Source organism: Oncorhynchus masou, chromosome 28 (genome assembly GCF_036934945.1).
Source record: "Oncorhynchus masou masou isolate Uvic2021 chromosome 28, UVic_Omas_1.1, whole genome shotgun sequence".
Classification (NCBI taxonomy): domain Eukaryota; kingdom Metazoa; phylum Chordata; class Actinopteri; order Salmoniformes; family Salmonidae; genus Oncorhynchus; species Oncorhynchus masou.
In genome coordinates, this window is record NC_088239.1 from 7911913 (window position 1) to 7933923 (window position 22011).

The window sequence follows — 22011 nt, forward strand, 5'->3', positions numbered from 1 at the left end:
TGTTTGTTCTGCCAGTGATGTTTGATTGAATAGAACCCTAGATGTTTGTTCTGCCAGTGATGTTTGATTGAATAGAACCCTAGATGTTTGTTCTGCCAGGGATGTTTGATTGAATAGAACCCTAGATGTTTGTTCTGCCAGTGATGTTTGATTGAATAGAACCCTAGATGTTTGTTCTGTCAGTGATGTTTGATTGAATAGAACCCTAGATGTTTGTTCTGCCAGGGATGTTTGATTGAATAGAACCCTAGATGTTTGATCTGCCAGTGATGTTTGATTGAATAGAACCCTAGATGTATGTTCTGCCAGTGATGTTTGATTGAATAGAACCCTAGATGTTTGTTCTGCCAGTGATGTTTGATTGAATAGAACCCTAGATGTTTGTTCTGCCAGGGATGTTTGATTGAATAGAACCCTAGATGTTTGATCTGCCAGTGATGTTTGATTGAATAGAACCCTAGATGTTTGTTCTGCCAGTGATGTTTGATTGAATAGAACCCTAGATGTTTGTTCTGCCAGGGATGTTTGATTGAATAGAACCCTAGATGTTTGATCTGCCAGTGATGTTTGATTGAATAGAACCCTAGATGTTTGTTCTGCCAGTGATGTTTGATTGAATAGAACCCTAGATGTTTGATCTGCCAGTGATGTTTGATTGAATATAACCCTAGATGTTTGTTCTGCCAGTGATGTTTGATTGAATAGAACCCTAGATGTTTGTTCTGCCAGTGATGTTTGATTGAATAGAACCCTAGATGTTTGTTCTGCCAGTGATGTTTGATTGAATAGAACCCTAGATGTTTAGTCTGCCAGTGATGTTTCCCGTTGGAGGTGTGGCTCAGCATGAGCTTGAGAGGCTGGCTTACTCGTCTCTCCGTTGTTCTGTGACAGGCCAGTGAGCTGCCTCATTTACAAATGAGAGTTTCCTAGTATCTGTGTGCGGCAGTATCTCACTCCTGCTTTATGAAGGTATACGGTGCTCGCTCTCATGATCACTCTCCTCCTTGTCTCACCACTAGCATCAAAGCTAAAGGCCTCTGTTTTTAGTCATTGGACATGCTATTTAGTAGTAAGAATTGTAGGAGTTCTAACAACATTCTGTATTGCTCTGGTCAAAAGTACCTTGTGGTGTAATTTCGGACTCCTACATGAATCCACTGATACTTTGTTAATACTCTTTAATTCTCTTATTTCATCCAATATTTTTTTCCTGTCTGTTTCCTTTTGTGCATATTCTTTTCAAGCACTCCGATAGTGTACCGGTATTTACCATCACAGTGAGGGCCTGGGCTATGGAGAGACAGAGCACTTCAACTCCCGCTGACTCCTCCAGGCCAGCACTAAGCTCTAATAACACACAATTACTGTTATAACACCCCACCACTTGTCATATCCTGCACCCAGTATGTGTTCTAAATGACGCACAAGACTTTTGTTCAGGCTATCTATCTATCTATCTATCTGCAGTGCCTTGCGAAAGTATTCGGCCCCCTTGAACTTTGCGACCTTTTGCCACATTTTAGGCTTCAAACATAAAGATATAAAACTGTATTTGTTTGTGAAGAATCAACAACAAGTGGGACACAATCATGAAGTGGAACGACATTTATTGGATATTTCAAACTTTTTTAACAAATCAAAAATTGAAAAATTGGGCGTGCACAATTATTCAACCCCTTTACTCTCAGTGCAGCAAACTCTCTCCAGAAGTTCAGTGCGGATCTCTGAATGATCCAATGTTGACCTAAATGACTAATGATGATAAATACAATCCACCTGTGTGTAATCAAGTCTCCATATAAATGCACCTGCACTGTGATAGTCTCAGAGGTCCGTTAAAAGCGCAGAGAGCATCATGAAGAACAAGGAACACACCAGGCAGGTCCGAGATACTGTTGTGAAGAAGTTTAAAGCCGGATTTGGATACAAAAAGATTTCCCAAGCTTTAAACATCCGAAGGAGCACTGTGCAAGCGATAATATTGAAATGGAAGGAGTATCAGACCACTGCAAATCTACCAAGACCTGGCCGTCCCTCTAAACTTTCAGCTCATACAAGGAGAAGACTGATCAGAGATGCAGCCAAGAGGCCCATGATCACTCTGGATGAACTGCAGAGATCTACAGCTGAGGTGGGAGACTCTGTTCATAGGAAAACAATCAGTCGTATATTGCACAAATCTGGCCTTTATGGAAGAGTGGCAAGAAGAAAGCCATTTCTTAAAGATATCCATAAAAAGTGTCGTTTAAAGTTTGCCACAAGCCACCTGGGAGACACACCAAACATGTGGAAGAAGGTGCTCTGGTCAGATGAAACCAAAATTGAACTTTTTGGCAACAAATGCAAAATGTTATGTTTGGCGTAAAAGCAACACAGCTCATCACCCTGAACACACCATCTCCACTGTCAAACATGGTGGTGGCAGCATCATGGTTTGGGCTTGCTTTTCTTCAGAAGGGACAGGGAAGATGGTTAAAATTGATGGGAAGATGGATGGAGCCAAATACAGGACCATTCTGGAAGAAAACCTGATGGAGTCTGCAAAAGACCTGAGACTGGGACGGAGATTTGTCTTCCAACAAGACAATGATCCAAAACATAAAGCCAAATCTACAATGGAATGGTTCATAAATAAACATATCCAGGTGTTAGAATGGCCAAGTCAAAGTCCAGACCTGAATCCAATCGAGAATCTGTGGAAAGAACTGAAAACTGCTGTTCAACAATGCTCTCCATCCAACCTCACTGAGCTCGAGCTGTTTTGCAAGGAGGAATGGGAAAAAATGTCAGTCTCTCGATGTGCAAAACTGATAGAGACATACCCCAAGCGACTTACAGCTGTAATCGCAGCAAAAGGTGGCACTACAAAGTATTAACTTAAGGGGGCTGAATAATTTTGCACGCCCAATTTTTCAGTTTTTGATTTGTTAAAAAAGTTTGAAATATCCAATAAATGTCGTTCCACTTCATGATTGTGTCCCACTTGTTGTTGATTCTTCACAAAAAATACAATTTTATATCTTTATGTTTGAAGCCTGAAATGTGGCAAAAGGTCGCAAAGTTCAAGGGGGCCGAATACTTTCGCAAGGCACTGTATCTATCTATCTATCTATCTATCTATCTATCTATCTATCTATCTATCTATCTATCTATCTATCTATCTATCTATCTATCTATCTATCTATCTATCTATCTATCTATCTATCTATCTGTCTGTCTGTCTGTCTGTCTGTCTGTCTGTCTGTCTGTCTGTCTGTCTGTCTGTCTGTCTGTCTGTCTGTCCGTCTGTCCGTCTGTCCGTCTGTCCGTCTGTCCGCCTGTCCGCCTGTCCGCCTGTCCGCCTGTCCGCCTGTCCGCCTGTCCGTCTGCCCGTCTGCCCGTCTGCCCGTCTGTCCGTCTGCCCGTCTGCCCGTCTGCCCGTCTGCCTGTCTGTCTGTCTGCCTGTCTGTCTGTCTGTCTGTCTGCCTGTCTGTCTGTCTGTCTGTCTGTCTGTCTGTCTGTCTGTCTCAGTGGGGAAGGGAGAGAATGATTGTTGATGACTGTGAATTACACCGAGGAGGGGCATCCTAGAGAACGCAGGAGGAAAGCAGGATCTTTATTAGCATGGGAAACATATGTTTACATTGCCAAAGCAAGTGAAATAGATAATAAACAATGAAGAATTAACAGTAAAAATTACTCTCCAAAATAATAAATATATATTAAAGGTCATATTTTTATTTATTTAACTAGGCAAGTCAGTTAAGAACAAATTCTTATTTTCAATGATGGCCTAGGAACAGTTGGTTAACCGCCTTGTTCAATGACAGATTTTTAGCTTGTCAGCTCAGGGATCCAATCTTGCAACCTTTCGGTTACTACTCCAACGCTCTAACCACTAGGCTACCTGCTGCCCCATGTCTATATACCCTGTTGTAACTATGTGCAAATAGTTAAAGTACAAAAGGGAATATAAATCAACATAAATATGGGTTGTATTTACAATGGTGTTTGTTCTTCACTGGTTGACCTTTTCTTGTGGCAACAGGTCATAGATCTTGCTGCTGTCATGTCGCACAGTGGTATTTCACCCAGTAGATATGGGAGTTTATCAAAATTGGGTTTGTTTTCGAATTCTTTGTGGATCTGTGTAATCTGAGGGAAATGTGTCTCTAATATGGTCATACATTTGTCAGGATGTTAGGAAGTGCAGCTCAGTTTCCACCTCATTTTGTGGGCAGTGTGCACATAGCCTGTCTTCTCTTGAGAGCCAGATCTGCCTTCAGCGGCCTTTCTCAATAGCAAGGCTATGCTCACTGAGTCTGTACATAGTCAAAGCTTTCCTTAAGTTTGGGTCAGTCACAGTGGTCAGTTAATCTGCCAATGCAGAGTCTCAATTTGGTGACTAGTACATGTCTCTGGGACTGGAAATGGTTTATCTCCCCCTCTAGGATGGGGCTGTTCCTCTGTCAGTTTGGTCCCCCCCCTCATAGGATGGGGCTGTTTCTCTGTCAGTTTGGTCCCCCCCTCTAGGATGGGGCTGTTCCTCTGTCAGTTTGGTCCCCCCCCTCTAGGATGGGGCTGTTCCTCTGTCAGTTTGGTCCCCCCCCTCTAGGATGGGGCTGTTCCTCTGTCAGTTTGGTCCCCCCCCTCTAGGATGGGGCTGTTCCTCTGTCAGTTTGGTCTCCCCCGAGGTCCCAGTTTTCGTCTCAGCAGGTGTGAAGGTCAGGTCTGGAGGATCCATGCCGTTCACAGTGCTCTCAGCTGTGGCTGCTGTGGAGGTGCTGCTGTCCTCCAGGGTGGTGAAGCCTACCCTGTGTCTACAACCATTATCATCTATAAGTATTTGCTAGGTAAAGCTCCACCTTATCTCAGCTCACTGGTCACCATAGCAACACCCACCCGTAGCACGCGCTCAAGCAGGTACATTGCACTGGTCACCCCCAAAGCCAACACTTCCTTTGGCCGCCTTTCCTTCTAGTTCTCTAATGCCAATGACTGGAACAAATGGCAAAAATCTCTGAAGCTGGAGTCTTATATATCCCTCTCTAACTTCAAGTATCAGCTGTCTGAGCAGCTCACCAATCACTATACCTTTACACAGCCCATCTGTAAACAGTACACCCGACTACCTCATCCCCATGTTGTTACTTACCCTCTTTCTCTTTTGCACCCCAGTATCTCTATTTGCACATCATCATCATCTGCACATCTATATCTCCAGTATTAATGCTAAATTGTAATTATTTTCGCCTCTATGGCCTATTTATTGCCTTACCTCCTTACTCTTCTACACTGCACACACAGATTTTTCTTTTATTTTGTGTTATTGACTGTATGGCAAGATCCTAGTGGTAAATGAGAACTTGTTCTCAAGTGGCCTACCTGGTTAAATAAAGGTGAAATAAAATTATATATATAAAAATAAAAAAACGGTGGAGGGCACAAACTCTGAATAACCATCAGTGATGTCATCAGTGATGTCAGCCGGGGGCCACTGTGCTCCGTCAGGGATCGTCCGCAGTGGCTTCCTGCCACACCCTGGTTTTGGGGTTCAGCACCCTTGGAGGTGACCATGCAGCCTGGTCCCAGGTGGAGTCTCTTCCACCCAACAGGTCTTCGGCTCGGACCAGCCTCCTTCTGCAACAACCGCGGCTCCCTGCCGCGGTCCCCCGGTATTTTCCCTCCCAACCTCCCGGACCGTGTTCCACCCCCCTCGTCACTCAAAGTACAGGTTGATGTCTACAATCAGTCAGGTTATCTCCCGCGAAACCTTTTTTTTTATCCAACACCAAAAGATAGCTAGCTCAACAGTCAGGGCTAGCAAGTATGCTATCCCACTGAGCTAGCAAGTATGCTATCCCACTGAGCTAGCAAGTATGCTATCCCACTGAGCTAGCAAGTAAGCTATCCTACTGAGCTAGCAAGTCAGCTGGATATGAGTTAACGTTGATTAACCAAGTTCGCACGGCAACATACTACAGATGAAATCCACCTTTGTCTCTCTCTCTCTCTCTCTCTCTCTCTCTCTCTCTCTCTCTCTCTCTCTCTCTCTCTCTCTCTCTCTCTCTCTCTCTCTCTCTCTCTCTCTCTCTCTCTCTCTCTCTCTCTCTCCCTCTCATGCTGGTTCCCATTTGGTTTAGTACAGAGCAGGACAGTGCAGAACAGAAGGCAGGGAGGCTGTGCCACTGATTGGAGTCGAGGGAGAGAGGGAGGAAGGGGGAGCGAGGGAGGAGGGGAGAGCGAGGGAGGAGGGGGAGCGAGGGAGGAAGGGGGAGCGAGGGAGGAGGGGAGAGCGAGGGAGGAAGGGGGAGCGAGGGAGGAAGGGGGAGCGAGGGAGGAAGGGGGAGCGAGGGAGGAAGGGGGAGCGAGGGAGGAAGGGGGAGCGAGGGAGGAAGGGGGAGCGAGGGAGGAAGGGGGAGCGAGGGAGGAGGGGAGAGCGAGGGAGGAAGGGACTAAGGTGAGTGCGGTCAAACAGAAGCTTTCCCTGTGAAACCTAATCCTTTGTGTCTATGGAGAGAGAGAGAGAGTGAACACAGAGAGATAGGAGCTCCAGTTTCCTGACTGAACTGCTGGGTGAGACGCTGTGAGATAAGACTGACAAACATTGTGTGTGTGTGAGAAAGAGAACTATATAGAAAAGAAACATAAGAGAGAAAGAAGGAACCAAACAAATAAATAGTGTGTGTGTGTGTGTGTGTGTGTGTGTGTGTGTGTGTGTGTGTGTGTGTGTGTGTGTGTGTGTGTGTGTGTGTGTGTGTGTGTGTGTGTGGGTGTGTGTGTGTGTGTGTGTGCGTGTGTGTGGAATAATGAAATGTGCCGTAGAGTTGGGGGAGGACAGTGAACATCCTCCAGATAATTTCAGTTTACTCCAGGAAACACAAACAGCCTTTGGGACACAATTAATGACCCACAATTGTCGCGACTCCCACAGCCCACATACACTCATAATAAAGGCTCAGTTACCTATTTGTTAATGGAATCACACCCTTCTCTATGGTGGAAAAATTAAAAAAGACACACGCTGGAGTAACCCATTATCTCGGTAGAACAACATGATGTGCACATTGTGCTGTGGTTTGCAATCTTATCAAATCATCTGTGCTTGTGTATGTTTGTGTCCTAAAACTAAAGTAGCAGCTCCTTATTAGAAGTCTTCCTCTCTGTTAGGGGTCCTCTGGTTGGCTCTGTTAGGAGGGCCTCTGATTGGCTCTGTTAGGAGGGCCTCTGGTTGGCTCTGTTAGGAGGGCCTCTGGTTTGCTCTGTTAGGAGGGCCTCTGGTTTGCTCTGTTAGGAGGGCCTCTGGTTGGCTCTGTTAGGAGGGCCTCTGGTTGGCTCTGTTAGGAGGGCCTCTGGTTTGCTCTGTTAGGAGGGCCCCTGGTTGGCTCTGTTAGGAGGGCCTCTGGTTGGCTCTGTTAGGAGGGCCTCTGGTTGGCTCTGTTAGTAGGGCCTCTGGTTGGGTCTGTTAGGGGGCCTCTGATTGGCTCTGTTAGTAGGGCCTCTGGTTGGCTCTGTTAGGAGGGCCTCTGGTTGGCTCTGTTAGGAGGGCCTCTGGTTGGCTCTGTTAGTAGGGCCTCTGGTTGGCTCTGTTAGGGGGCCTCTGATTGGCTCTGTTAGTAGGGCCTCTGGTTGGCTCTGTTAGGAGGGCCTCTGGTTGGCTCTGTTAGGAGGGCCTATGCTCTGTTAGGAGTGCCTCTGGCTGGCTCTGTTAGCAGGACCTCCGCATGGCTCGGGCAGTAGGGATTCTGGGTGGCTCGATACAATCTCAATGGCCTCCAAGCCCTATGAGACTAAAATATAAATGTCTTCTCCCCTGATCCCAGGCTGTGCACTGCCACAGGGACTGTGATGAAAGGGAGGGAAGGCTGTTGGCTCAGGGGAGGCAAGGATTATGATAGCTATAATTGGGCAATAGCAGAGGTGCAATGTCAGGCTATACAAAGACCACACACACACACACACATGGAGTACAGACACACCTGTACACGCTCTCGCTCTCGCTCTCGCTCTCGCGCTCGCTCTCTCTCTCTCTCTCTCTCTCTCGCGCTCGCTCTCTCTCTCTCTCTCTCTGTCTCTCTCTCTCTCTCCCTCTCTCTCTCTCTCTCTCTCTCTCTCTCTCTCTCTCTCTCTCTCTCTCTCTCTCTCTCTCTCTCTCTCTCTCTCTCTCTCTCTCTCTCTCTCTCTCTCTCTCTCTCTGTCTCTCTCTCTCTCTCCCTCTCTCTCTGTCTCTCTCTCTCTCTCTCTCTCTCTCTCTCTCTCTCTCTCTCTCTCTCTCTCACGTGCTGGCTAGACACTTTGTCCCTGCTGTCCCTGCATCCTGAGTTACAGGTTATCTACGGACAACAAGCCAAGCAGAGAGGAAGAGGAGAGGAGAATGGAAGGGAATGAAACAGAAAACACACCGCCTTCATCAGTCCACACTTAGGGTTACATCAGTCCACACTTAGGGTTACATCAGTCCACACTTAGGGTTACATCAGTCCACACTTAGGGTTACATCAGTCCACACTTAGGGTTACATCAGTCCACACTTAGGGTTACATCAGTCCACACTTAGGGTTACATCAGTCCACACTTAGGGTTACATCAGTCCACACTTAGGGTTACATCAGTCCACACTTAGGGTTACATCAGTCCACACTTAGGGTTACATCAGTCCACACTTATAGTTAAATCAGTTCACACTTAGGGTTAAATCAGTCCACACTTAGGTTTACGTCAGTCCACAATGAGGGTTAAATCAGTCCACACTTAGGGTTACATCAGTCCACATTTAGGTTGACATCAGTCCACACTTAGGGTTACATCAGTCCACACTTAGGGTTACATCAGTCCACACTTAGTCAGTCTAGTCATTCCAGTCAGTCTCGTCATTCCAGTCAGTTTAGTCATTCCAGTCAGACTCGTCAGACCAGTCAGTCTAGTCAGACCAGTCAGTCAGTCTAGTCAATCCAGTCAGTCTAGTCAGACCAGTCAGTCTAGTCAGACCAGTCAGTCAGTCTAGTCAATCCAGTCAGTCTAGTCAGACCAGTCAGTCTAGTCAGACCAGTCAGTATCGTCAGACCAGTCAGTCAAGTCAGACCAGTCAGTCAGTCTAGTCAGACCAGTCAGTCTAATCAGACCAGTCAGTCTAGTCATTCCAGTCAGTCAGACCAGTCAGATCAGTCAGTCAAGTCATTCCAGTCAGTCTAGTCATTCTAGTCCAACCAGCCAGTCAGTCTAGTCAGACCAGTCAGTCAGACCAGTCAGTCTCGTCATTCCAGTCAGACTAGTCAGACCAGTCAGTCAGACCAGTCAGTCTCGTCATTCCAGTCAGACCAGTCAGGCCAGTCAGTCTAGTCAGACCAGTCAGTCAGTCTAGTCAATCCAGTCAGTCTAGTCAATCCAGTCAGTCTAGTCAGACCAGTCAGTCTAGTCAGACCAGTCAGTCAGTCTAGTCAATCCAGTCAGTCTAGTCAGACCAGTCAGTCTAGTCAGACCAGTCAGTATCGTCAGACCAGTCAGTCAAGTCAGACCAGTCAGTCATTCCAGTCAGACCAGTCAGTCTAGTCAGACCAGTCAGTCAGACCAGTCAGTCTCGTCATTCCAGTCAGACCAGTCAGTCTAGTCAGACCAGTCAGTCAGACCAGTCAGTCTAGTCATTCCAGTCAGTCTAGTCATTCCAGTCAGTCAGACCAGTCAGATCAGTCAGTCAAGTCATTCCAGTCAGTCTAGTCATTCTAGTCCAACCAGCCAGTCAGTCTAGTCAGACCAGTCAGTCAGACCAGTCAGTCTCGTCATTCCAGTCAGACCAGTCAGTCTAGTCAGGCCAGTCAGTCTAGTCAGACCAGTCAGTCTAGTCATTCCAGTCAGACTAGTCAGACCAGTCAGTCAGACCAGTCAGTCTCATCATTCCAGTCAGACTAGTCAGTCTAGTCATTCCAGTCAGACCAGTCATTCTAGTCCAACCAGTCAGTCAGTCTAGTCAGGCCAGTCAGTCTAGTCAGACCAGTCAGTCAGACCAGTCAGTCTCATCATTCCAGTCAGACTAGTCAGTCTAGTCATTCCAGTCAGACCAGTCATTCTAGTCCAACCAGTCAGTCAGTCTAGTCAATCCAGTCAGTCTAGTCAGACCAGTCAGTCTCGTCATTCCAGTCAGTCAGACCAGTCAGTCTAGTCATTCCAGTCAGTCTAGTCATTCCAGTCAGTCTAGTCATTCCAGTCAGTCTAGTCATTCCAGTCAGTCAGACCAGTCAGTCTAGTCATTCCAGTCAGTCTAGACATTCCAGTCAGTCAGACCAGTCAGTCTAGTCATTCCAGTCAGTCTAGTCATTCCAGTCAGTCAGACCAGTCAGTCTAGTCATTCCAGTCAGTCTAGTCATTCCAGTCAGTCTAGTCATTCCAGTCAGTCTAGTCATTCCAGTCAGTCAGACCAGTCAGTCTAGTCATTCCAGTCAGTCTAGTCATTCCAGTCAGACCAGTCAGTCTAGTCATTCCAGTCAGACCAGTCAGTCTAGTCATTCCAGTCAGTCTAGTCATTCCAGTCAGTCTAGTCATTCCAGTCAGTCTGGTCATTCCAGTCAGTCTAGTCATTCCAGTCAGTCAGACCAGTCAGACCAGTCAGACCAGTCAGTCAGACCAGTCAGACCAGTCAGACCAGTCAGTCAGACCAGTCAGTCTCGTCATTCCAGTCAGACCAGTCAGTCTAGTCATTCCAGTCAGTCTAGTTATTCCAGTCAATCTAGTCATTCCAGTCAGTCAGACCAGTCAGACCAGTCAGTCTAGTCAGACCAGTCAGTCAGACCAGTCAGTCTAGTCATTCCAGTCATTCCAGTCAGTCTAGTCATTCCAGTCAGTCTAGTCATTCCAGTCAGTCTAGTCAGACCAGTCAGTCTAGTCATTCCAGTCAGTCTAGTCATTCCAGTCAGTCTAGTAATTCCAGTCCAACCAGTCAGTAAGTCTGGTCAATCCAGTCAGTCTAGTCAGACCAGTCAGTCAGTCTAGTCAGACCAGTCAGTCTGGTCAATCTAGTAAGTATAGTCAGACCAGTCAGTCTAGTCAGACCAGTCAGTCAAGTCATTCCAGTCAGTCAGTCATTCCAGTCAGTCAGACCAGTCAGACCAGTCAGTCTAGTCAGACCAGTCAGTCAGTCTAGTCAATCCAGTAAGTCTGGTCAATCTAGTAAGTATAGTCAGACCAGTCAGTCTAGTCAGACCAGTCAGTCAAGTCATTCCAGTCAGTCAGTCATTCCAGTCAGTCAAGACAAACCAGTCATTCCAGTCAGTCTAGTCAGACCAGTCAGTCTAGTCAGACCAGTCAGTCTAGTCATTCCAGTCCGACCAGTCAGTTTCGTCATTCCAGTCATTCTAGTCCACCAGTCAGTCAGTCTAGTCAATCCAGTCAGTCTAGTCGACCAGTCAGTCAAGTCAGTCTTGTCAGTCTAGTCAAACCAGTCATTCCAGTCAGTCTAGTCAGACCAGTCAGTAAATCTAGTAAGTCTAATCAGACCAGTCAGTCAGTCTAATCAGACCAGTCAGTCCAGTCAGACCAGTTAGTCAGTCTAGGGAATCTAGTAAGTCTAGTCAGACCAGTCAGTCAATCTCGTAAGTCTAGTCACTCCTGTCAGTGTAGTCACTCCAGTCAGTCTAGCCATTCCAGTCAGTCTAGTCAGACCAGTCAGACCAGTCAGTCTAGTCACTCCTGTCAGTGTAGTCACTCCAGTAAGTCTAGTCACTCCAGTCAGTGTAGTCACTCCAGTCAGTCTAGCCATTCCAGTCAGTCTAGTCAGTCTAGTCAGACCAGTCAGTCTAGTCAGACCAGTCAGTCTAGTCAGACCAGTCAGACCAGTCAGTCAGACCAGTCAGGCCAGTCAGTCTAGTCACTCCAGTCAGTCAGACCAGTCAGTCTAGTCATTCCAGTCAGTCTAGACATTCCAGTCAGTCAGACCAGTCAGTCTAGTCATTCCAGTCAGTCTAGAAATTACAGTCAGTTTAGTCATTCCAATCAGACCAGTCAGTCTAGTCAGGCCAGTCAGTCTAGTCAGACCAGTCAGTCTAGTCAGACCAGTCAGTCTAGTCAGACCAGTCAGTCAGACCAGTCAGTCTCATCATTCCAGTCAGACTAGTCAGTCTAGTCATTCCAGTCAGACCAGTCATTCTAGTCCAACCAGTCAGTCAGTCTAGTCAATCCAGTCAGTCTAGTCAGACCAGTCAGTCTAGTCAGGCCAGTCAGTCTAGTCAGACCAGTCAGTCAGACCAGTCAGTCTCATCATTCCAGTCAGACTAGTCAGTCTAGTCATTCCAGTCAGACCAGTCATTCTAGTCCAACCAGTCAGTCAGTCTAGTCAATCCAGTCAGTCTAGTCAGACCAGTCAGTCTCGTCATTCCAGTCAGTCAGACCAGTCAGTCTAGTCATTCCAGTCAGTCTAGTCATTCCAGTCAGTCTAGTCATTCCAGTCAGTCTAGTCATTCCAGTCAGTCAGACCAGTCAGTCTAGTCATTCCAGTCAGTCTAGACATTCCAGTCAGTCAGACCAGTCAGTCTAGTCATTCCAGTCAGTCTAGTCATTCCAGTCAGTCTAGTCATTCCAGTCAGTCAGACCAGTCAGTCTAGTCATTCCAGTCAGTCTAGTCATTCCAGTCAGACCAGTCAGTCTAGTCATTCCAGTCAGACCAGTCAGTCTAGTCATTCCAGTCAGTCTAGTCATTCCAGTCAGTCTAGTCATTCCAGTCAGTCTGGTCATTCCAGTCAGTCTAGTCATTCCAGTCAGTCAGACCAGTCAGACCAGTCAGACCAGTCAGTCAGACCAGTCAGACCAGTCAGTCAGACCAGTCAGTCTCGTCATTCCAGTCAGACCAGTCAGTCTAGTCATTCCAGTCAGTCTAGTTATTCCAGTCAATCTAGTCATTCCAGTCAGTCAGACCAGTCAGACCAGTCAGTCTAGTCAGACCAGTCAGTATCGTCAGACCAGTCAGTCAAGTCAGACCAGTCAGTCAGTCTAGTCAGACCAGTCAGTCTAATCAGACCAGTCAGTCTAGTCATTCCAGTCAGTCAGACCAGTCAGATCAGTCAGTCAAGTCATTCCAGTCAGTCTAGTCATTCTAGTCCAACCAGCCAGTCAGTCTAGTCAGACCAGTCAGTCAGACCAGTCAGTCTCGTCATTCCAGTCAGACCAGTCAGGCCAGTCAGTCTAGTCAGACCAGTCAGTCAGTCTAGTCAATCCAGTCAGTCTAGTCAATCCAGTCAGTCTAGTCAGACCAGTCAGTCTAGTCAGACCAGTCAGTCAGTCTAGTCAATCCAGTCAGTCTAGTCAGACCAGTCAGTCTAGTCAGACCAGTCAGTATCGTCAGACCAGTCAGTCAAGTCAGACCAGTCAGTCATTCCAGTCAGACCAGTCAGTCTAGTCAGGCCAGTCAGTCTAGTCAGACCAGTCAGTCAGACCAGTCAGTCTCGTCATTCCAGTCAGACCAGTCAGTCTAGTCAGACCAGTCAGTCAGACCAGTCAGTCTAGTCATTCCAGTCAGTCTAGTCATTCCAGTCAGTCAGACCAGTCAGATCAGTCAGTCAAGTCATTCCAGTCAGTCTAGTCATTCTAGTCCAACCAGCCAGTCAGTCTAGTCAGACCAGTCAGTCAGACCAGTCAGTCTCGTCATTCCAGTCAGACCAGTCAGTCTAGTCAGGCCAGTCAGTCTAGTCAGACCAGTCAGTCTAGTCATTCCAGTCAGACTAGTCAGACCAGTCAGTCAGACCAGTCAGTCTCATCATTCCAGTCAGACTAGTCAGTCTAGTCATTCCAGTCAGACCAGTCATTCTAGTCCAACCAGTCAGTCAGTCTAGTCAATCCAGTCAGTCTAGTCAGACCAGTCAGTCTAGTCAGGCCAGTCAGTCTAGTCAGACCAGTCAGTCAGACCAGTCAGTCTCATCATTCCAGTCAGACTAGTCAGTCTAGTCATTCCAGTCAGACCAGTCATTCTAGTCCAACCAGTCAGTCAGTCTAGTCAATCCAGTCAGTCTAGTCAGACCAGTCAGTCTCGTCATTCCAGTCAGTCAGACCAGTCAGTCTAGTCATTCCAGTCAGTCTAGTCATTCCAGTCAGTCTAGTCATTCCAGTCAGTCTAGTCATTCCAGTCAGTCAGACCAGTCAGTCTAGTCATTCCAGTCAGTCTAGACATTCCAGTCAGTCAGACCAGTCAGTCTAGTCATTCCAGTCAGTCTAGTCATTCCAGTCAGTCAGACCAGTCAGTCTAGTCATTCCAGTCAGTCTAGTCATTCCAGTCAGTCTAGTCATTCCAGTCAGTCTAGTCATTCCAGTCAGTCAGACCAGTCAGTCTAGTCATTCCAGTCAGTCTAGTCATTCCAGTCAGACCAGTCAGTCTAGTCATTCCAGTCAGACCAGTCAGTCTAGTCATTCCAGTCAGTCTAGTCATTCCAGTCAGTCTAGTCATTCCAGTCAGTCTGGTCATTCCAGTCAGTCTAGTCATTCCAGTCAGTCAGACCAGTCAGACCAGTCAGACCAGTCAGTCAGACCAGTCAGACCAGTCAGACCAGTCAGTCAGACCAGTCAGTCTCGTCATTCCAGTCAGACCAGTCAGTCTAGTCATTCCAGTCAGTCTAGTTATTCCAGTCAATCTAGTCATTCCAGTCAGTCAGACCAGTCAGACCAGTCAGTCTAGTCAGACCAGTCAGTCAGACCAGTCAGTCTAGTCATTCCAGTCATTCCAGTCAGTCTAGTCATTCCAGTCAGTCTAGTCATTCCAGTCAGTCTAGTCAGACCAGTCAGTCTAGTCATTCCAGTCAGTCTAGTCATTCCAGTCAGTCTAGTAATTCCAGTCCAACCAGTCAGTAAGTCTGGTCAATCCAGTCAGTCTAGTCAGACCAGTCAGTCAGTCTAGTCAGACCAGTCAGTCTGGTCAATCTAGTAAGTATAGTCAGACCAGTCAGTCTAGTCAGACCAGTCAGTCAAGTCATTCCAGTCAGTCAGTCATTCCAGTCAGTCAGACCAGTCAGACCAGTCAGTCTAGTCAGACCAGTCAGTCAGTCTAGTCAATCCAGTAAGTCTGGTCAATCTAGTAAGTATAGTCAGACCAGTCAGTCTAGTCAGACCAGTCAGTCAAGTCATTCCAGTCAGTCAGTCATTCCAGTCAGTCAAGACAAACCAGTCATTCCAGTCAGTCTAGTCAGACCAGTCAGTCTAGTCAGACCAGTCAGTCTAGTCATTCCAGTCCGACCAGTCAGTTTCGTCATTCCAGTCATTCTAGTCCACCAGTCAGTCAGTCTAGTCAATCCAGTCAGTCTAGTCGACCAGTCAGTCAAGTCAGTCTTGTCAGTCTAGTCAAACCAGTCATTCCAGTCAGTCTAGTCAGACCAGTCAGTAAATCTAGTAAGTCTAATCAGACCAGTCAGTCAGTCTAATCAGACCAGTCAGTCCAGTCAGACCAGTTAGTCAGTCTAGGGAATCTAGTAAGTCTAGTCAGACCAGTCAGTCAATCTCGTAAGTCTAGTCACTCCTGTCAGTGTAGTCACTCCAGTCAGTCTAGCCATTCCAGTCAGTCTAGTCAGACCAGTCAGACCAGTCAGTCTAGTCACTCCTGTCAGTGTAGTCACTCCAGTAAGTCTAGTCACTCCAGTCAGTGTAGTCACTCCAGTCAGTCTAGCCATTCCAGTCAGTCTAGTCAGTCTAGTCAGACCAGTCAGTCTAGTCAGACCAGTCAGTCTAGTCAGACCAGTCAGACCAGTCAGTCTAGTCACTCCAGTCAGTCAGACCAGTCAGTCTAGTCATTCCAGTCAGTCTAGACATTCCAGTCAGTCAGACCAGTCAGTCTAGTCATTCCAGTCAGTCTAGAAATTACAGTCAGTTTAGTCATTCCAATCAGACCAGTCAGTCTAGTCAGGCCAGTCAGTCTAGTCAGACCAGTCAGTCTAGTCAGACCAGTCAGTCTAGTCAGACCAGTCAGTCAGACCAGTCAGTCTCATCATTCCAGTCAGACTAGTCAGTCTAGTCATTCCAGTCAGACCAGTCATTCTAGTCCAACCAGTCAGTCAGTCTAGTCAATCCAGTCAGTCTAGTCAGACCAGTCAGTCTAGTCAGGCCAGTCAGTCTAGTCAGACCAGTCAGTCAGACCAGTCAGTCTCATCATTCCAGTCAGACTAGTCAGTCTAGTCATTCCAGTCAGACCAGTCATTCTAGTCCAACCAGTCAGTCAGTCTAGTCAATCCAGTCAGTCTAGTCAGACCAGTCAGTCTCGTCATTCCAGTCAGTCAGACCAGTCAGTCTAGTCATTCCAGTCAGTCTAGTCATTCCAGTCAGTCTAGTCATTCCAGTCAGTCTAGTCATTCCAGTCAGTCAGACCAGTCAGTCTAGTCATTCCAGTCAGTCTAGACATTCCAGTCAGTCAGACCAGTCAGTCTAGTCATTCCAGTCAGTCTAGTCATTCCAGTCAGTCTAGTCATTCCAGTCAGTCAGACCAGTCAGTCTAGTCATTCCAGTCAGTCTAGTCATTCCAGTCAGACCAGTCAGTCTAGTCATTCCAGTCAGACCAGTCAGTCTAGTCATTCCAGTCAGTCTAGTCATTCCAGTCAGTCTAGTCATTCCAGTCAGTCTGGTCATTCCAGTCAGTCTAGTCATTCCAGTCAGTCAGACCAGTCAGACCAGTCAGACCAGTCAGTCAGACCAGTCAGACCAGTCAGTCAGACCAGTCAGTCTCGTCATTCCAGTCAGACCAGTCAGTCTAGTCATTCCAGTCAGTCTAGTTATTCCAGTCAATCTAGTCATTCCAGTCAGTCAGACCAGTCAGACCAGTCAGTCTAGTCAGACCAGTCAGTCAGACCAGTCAGTCTCGTCATTCCAGTCAGACCAGTCAGTCTAGTCGTTCCAGTCAGTCTAGTCATTCCAGTCAGTCTAGTCATTCCAGTCAGTCTGGTCATTCCAGTCAGTCTAGTCATTCCAGTCAGTCTAGTCAGACCAGTCAGTCAGTCTAGTCTTTCCAGTCAGTCTAGTCATTCCAGTCAGTCAGACCAGTCAGACCAGTCAGTCTAGTCAGACCAGTCAGTCAGTCTAGTCAATCCAGTAAGTCTGGTCAATCTAGTAAGTATAGTCAGACCAGTCAGTCTAGTCAGACCAGTCAGTCAAGTCATTCCAGTCAGTCAGTCATTCCAGTCAGTCAAGACAAACCAGTCATTCCAGTCAGTCTAGTCAGACCAGTCAGTCTAGTCATTCCAGTCCGACCAGTCAGTTTCGTCATTCCAGTCATTCTAGTCCACCAGTCAGTCAGTCTAGTCAATCCAGTCAGTCTAGTCGACCAGTCAGTCAAGTCAGTCTAGTCAGTCTAGTCAAACCAGTCATTCCAGTCAGTCTAGTCAGACCAGTCAGTAAATCTAGTAAGTCTAATCAGACCAGTCAGTCAGTCTAATCAGACCAGTCAGTCCAGTCAGACCAGTTAGTCAGTCTAGGGAATCTAGTAAGTCTAGTCAGACCAGTCAGTCAATCTCGTAAGTCTAGTCACTCCTGTCAGTGTAGTCACTCCAGTAAGTCTAGTCACTCCAGTCAGTGTAGTCACTCCAGTCAGTCTAGCCATTCCAGTCAGTCTAGTCAGACCAGTCAGACCAGTCAGTCTAGTCAGACCAGTCAGTCTAGTCATTCCAGTCAGTCAAGTCAGACCAGTCAGTCTAGTCAGACCAGTCAGTTTAGTCATTCCAGTCCGACCAGTCAGTCAGTCTAGTCAATCCAGTAAGTCTAGTCAGACCAGTCAGTCAGTCTAGTCAGACCAGTCAGTCTAGTCAGACCAGTCAGTCAGTCTAGTCAGACCAGTCAGTCAGTCTAGTCATACCAGTCAGTCAGTCTAATCAGACCAGTCAGTCAGTCTAGTCATTCCAGTCAGTCTAATCAGACCAGTCAGTCAGACCAGTCAGTCTAGTCAGACCAGTCAGTCCAGTCATTCCAGTCAGTCTAATCAGACCAGTCAGTCTAGTCAGACCAGTCAGTCTAGTCAGACCAGTCAGTCTCGTCAGACCAGTCAGTCTAATCAGACCAGTCAGTCAGTCTAGTCAATCCAGTCAGTCCAGTCCGACCAGTCAGTCAGTCTAGTCAATCCAGTCAGTCTAGTCAATCCAGTCAGCCAGTCTCGTCAGACCAGTCAGTCAGTCTAGTCAATCCAGTAAGTCTAGTCAGACCAGTCAGTCAGTCTAGTCAATCCAGTCAGTCTAGTCAATCCAGTCAGCCAGTCTAGTCAGACCAGTCAGTCTAGTCAGACCAGTCAGTCAGTCTAGTCATTCCAGTCAGTCTAGCCATTCCAGTCATTCCAGTCAGTCTAGTCAGACCAGTCAGTCTAGTCACTCCAGTCAGTCTAGTCAGACCAGTCAGTCAGACCAGTCAGTCCAGTCCGACCAGTCAGTCTCGTCAGACCAGTCAGTCAGTCTAGTCAATCCAGTCAGTCTAGTCAGACCAGTCAGTCAGTCTAGTCAGACCAGTCAGTCAGTCTAGTCAGACCAGTTAGTCTAGTCAGACCAGTCAGTCATTCTAGTCCAACCAGTCAGTCAGTCTAGTCAGACCAGTCAGTCTAGTCAGACCAGTCAGTCTAGTCAGACCAGTCAGTTTAGTCAGTCCAGTCAGTTATTCTCATATTATCAGTCAGAGTGATTGATTTCTCACAATAACATTTATTTGTGCATTAGAAGAGCAATTTACGGCACGGCTTGCTTTGAGATGGTAGGGAATAAATGAAACTCCCCTTTCCTCACAGGAGGGACCTAACTTCGAGACTTAATGAGATTTCTAAAGATATTTGGTTCTACAATATCTTTCAGTCATGATACATTCACGAAGAAGACATCTTTTAAATCTAGTTGTCGGAGGGTTCACTTCAGTATAAACACAGCTGGATGTAAACAAGGCTATTCCCTGGGTGGCTTGTGTTCTAATTGCACCTGCCAGGGGGTATGTAATGAGAGAGGTGGAGGTGGAGGTGGAGGAGGAGGAGGAGGAGGAGGAGGAGAGGGAAGATATGAGGAGGTGGAAGAAAGGGAGGACAAGGGGGGACAAGAGGGAGGGTATTATTATTTTGATGTTGATCAGATCTGAAATGTTATCTCTCCACATGAGAGAGAGAGAGAGAGAGAGAGAGAGAGAGGGAGAGGGAGAGGGAGAGTATACAGTAGCAGAATACCTGACCCCTGTGACTGACTGAACATTAAGGAAAGCTTTGACTATGTACAGACTCAGTGAGCATAGCCTTGCTATTGAGAAAGGCCGCTATAGGCAGACCTGGCTCTCAAGAGAAGACAGGCTATGTGCTCACTGCCCACAAAATGAGGTGGAAACTGAGCTGCACTTCCTAACCTCCTGCCAAATGTATGACCATATTAGAGACACATATTTGCCTCAGAGTACACAGACCCACAAAGAATTCTAAAACGAATCCAATTTTGGCAAACTCCCATATCTACTGGGTGAAATACCACAGAGTGCCACCACTGTCTGTGTAGACTTTTTATATAGGCTATGGTCTGTGTATAGTCTGTAGACCGTCTGTGTTGACTATTTGTGTAGTCTCTAGACTGTGGGTACTTTGTAGACTGTAGACAGTTTGTGTAGAATATAGACTGTCGTCTATAGACTGTCTGTGTAGACGGTTTGTGTAGTCTATAGACTGTCTGTGTAGACTGTCTGTGTAGACTGTTTGTGTAGACTATAGACTGTGTACAAACTGGGAGTAGCTCTCTGGAAGACAGTGGGGAGCACTAATGAATCTTCCCTTCCCAACATGAATCTTCCGCCTCCCAATCACTCTTAATGGACTCCCAAATTTATGGAGGTATTATTTTTAGCTCACCATCATTTCATCTCTCCTCTTCTCCGCCTTCTGAAAATTAACTACGTTGTTAGAACCGCGATTGAGGTGCAGGGGAGGGGAGGGTGGAGAAAGAGAGAGAGAGAGAGAGAGAGAGAGAGAGGGTAGCTATATGTTTTAGTATGTCCCTAATGGAGTAACCATAACCCTAATGGGGTAACAATAACCCTAATGGGGTAATCCTCAGTGTTTCCCTAATGGAGTGTGTCCCTAATGGGAGAGAAGGGAGAAGGAGAGAAGGAGAGAAGGGAGAAGGAGAGAAGGAGAAAGACAATTAGCAGAGAACAGATGTGTCAGTAATGGCGAGCTACAACTAGCTAGTCAAACTGGAACTGTATACAGCATTGAAAGCTGCTTTGAATAATTTGAATTTCATTTGAAACAAAGAACAGGGAGGGAGAAGAGAAGGTTAACAAAACAGAAACATAGAGTTGCTTTCAGAAAGGGAAAATAAAGCGAGATTGAGAGAAATGGGGGAGTAGAGACGTAAACATAAGAAAGAGATAGATGTACAATGCCAGTCAATAGTTTGGACACACCTACTCGCTCAAGGGATTTTTTTACTATTTTATACATTGCAGATGTAACGGTTTTCTATAGGTAAAGGAGAGCCGGAACAAAATGCGGCGTGGCTATTGAGATTAATGTTTAATGAAAAAACAAAGGAAACACGAATCAATACAAAACAATAAACGTAACGTGAAAACCGAAACAGCCTAAACTGGTGCAAACTAACACACGACAGGAACAAGGACAATCACCCACAAAACCCAAACACCAAACAGGCTACCTAAATATGGTTCCCAATCAGAGACAATGACTCACACCTGCCTCTGATTGAGAACCATATCAGGCCAAACATAGAACTAGACAAACAAGACATGAAACATAGAATGCGCACTCATATCACACCTCAGTTTTTCAAAATATGCGTTACAGTCAACGCTAGACAAGCATTTGTGTAAGTTTGCCAATGACTCCTTATATGGCTGTGAACGAGCTATGAATGAGCTTACGTTTTCCACGTATTCCCCAAGGTGTCTACAGCATTGTGACGTCTTTTTACGCATTTCCATTGAAGAATAGCCATAAGGGAACATATATAACAAGTGGTCACATGGTGTCTCCCGCAGAAAATCTTGCGTAAAATACTGAGGTGGCCATTTTTCCAATCGCTACTTATGAGAAACCAATAGCCTCGACGGATAAATTATCGAATATGTATGTTAAAAACACCTTGAGGATGGATCCTAAACAACGTTTGCCGTGTTTCTGTCAATATTATGGAGCAAATTTTGAAAAATGTTCGGGCGTTATAGTTGTAGCATTTTCCGGTCGATTTCTCAGCCAAGCATGATGAAGAAACGGGAGCTATTTTGCCTACAAAAATAATATTTTTGGAAAAAAGGAACATTTGCTATCTAACTGGGAGTCTCCTGAGTGAAAGCATCTCAAGTTCTTCAAAGGTAATTTATTTAATTTGGTTGCTTTTCTTATTTTCGTGAAAATGTTGCCTGCTGCCAGCAGAGCCTAGCATAGCATTATGCCATGATAAACTTACACAAATGCTTGTCTAGCGTTGACTGTAACGCATATTTTGAAAAACTGAGATGACAGTGTTGTTAAACAAAAGGCTAAGCTTGTGTTTGAATATATTTATTTAATTTCATTTGCGATTTACATGAATAGGAAAAGTTTCTAGGTGTATGTCCTCTGCGTTATGCTAATTTGTTTGAGGCTATGATTACGCTCCCGGATCCGGGATTGCTCATCGCAAAAGGTTAAAAACGTTGTTGTAGCAATGACACCCCTAGTTAGAAAAGTTGATGTAGCAACGACAGCCCTAGTTCGAAACGTTGTAGCAATGACACCCCTAGTTAGAAACGTTGTAGCAATGACACCCCTAGTTAGAAACGTTGTTGCAGCAACGACACCCCTAGTTAGAAACGTTGTTGCAGCAGAGTTATTTCTGAATAGGGAAGTTCTAGAAGTAATTCTAGGGCAACCATCCTGTTGAAGCAGGGTATAATAATTTGTCATGTATTAGATCATTTTTCCGGATTTCCTGAATCAGATATGAACTGAACTGAATTGTTGATCTGATCTGTCCTTTCTCGAGCTTATGGTGGAGATGGTATCTAGATGGATGAAAGGGTTATAACGTGACCAAATGGCGTGGACCTCAAAACCCCCTCTAACCGGCTGAAGAA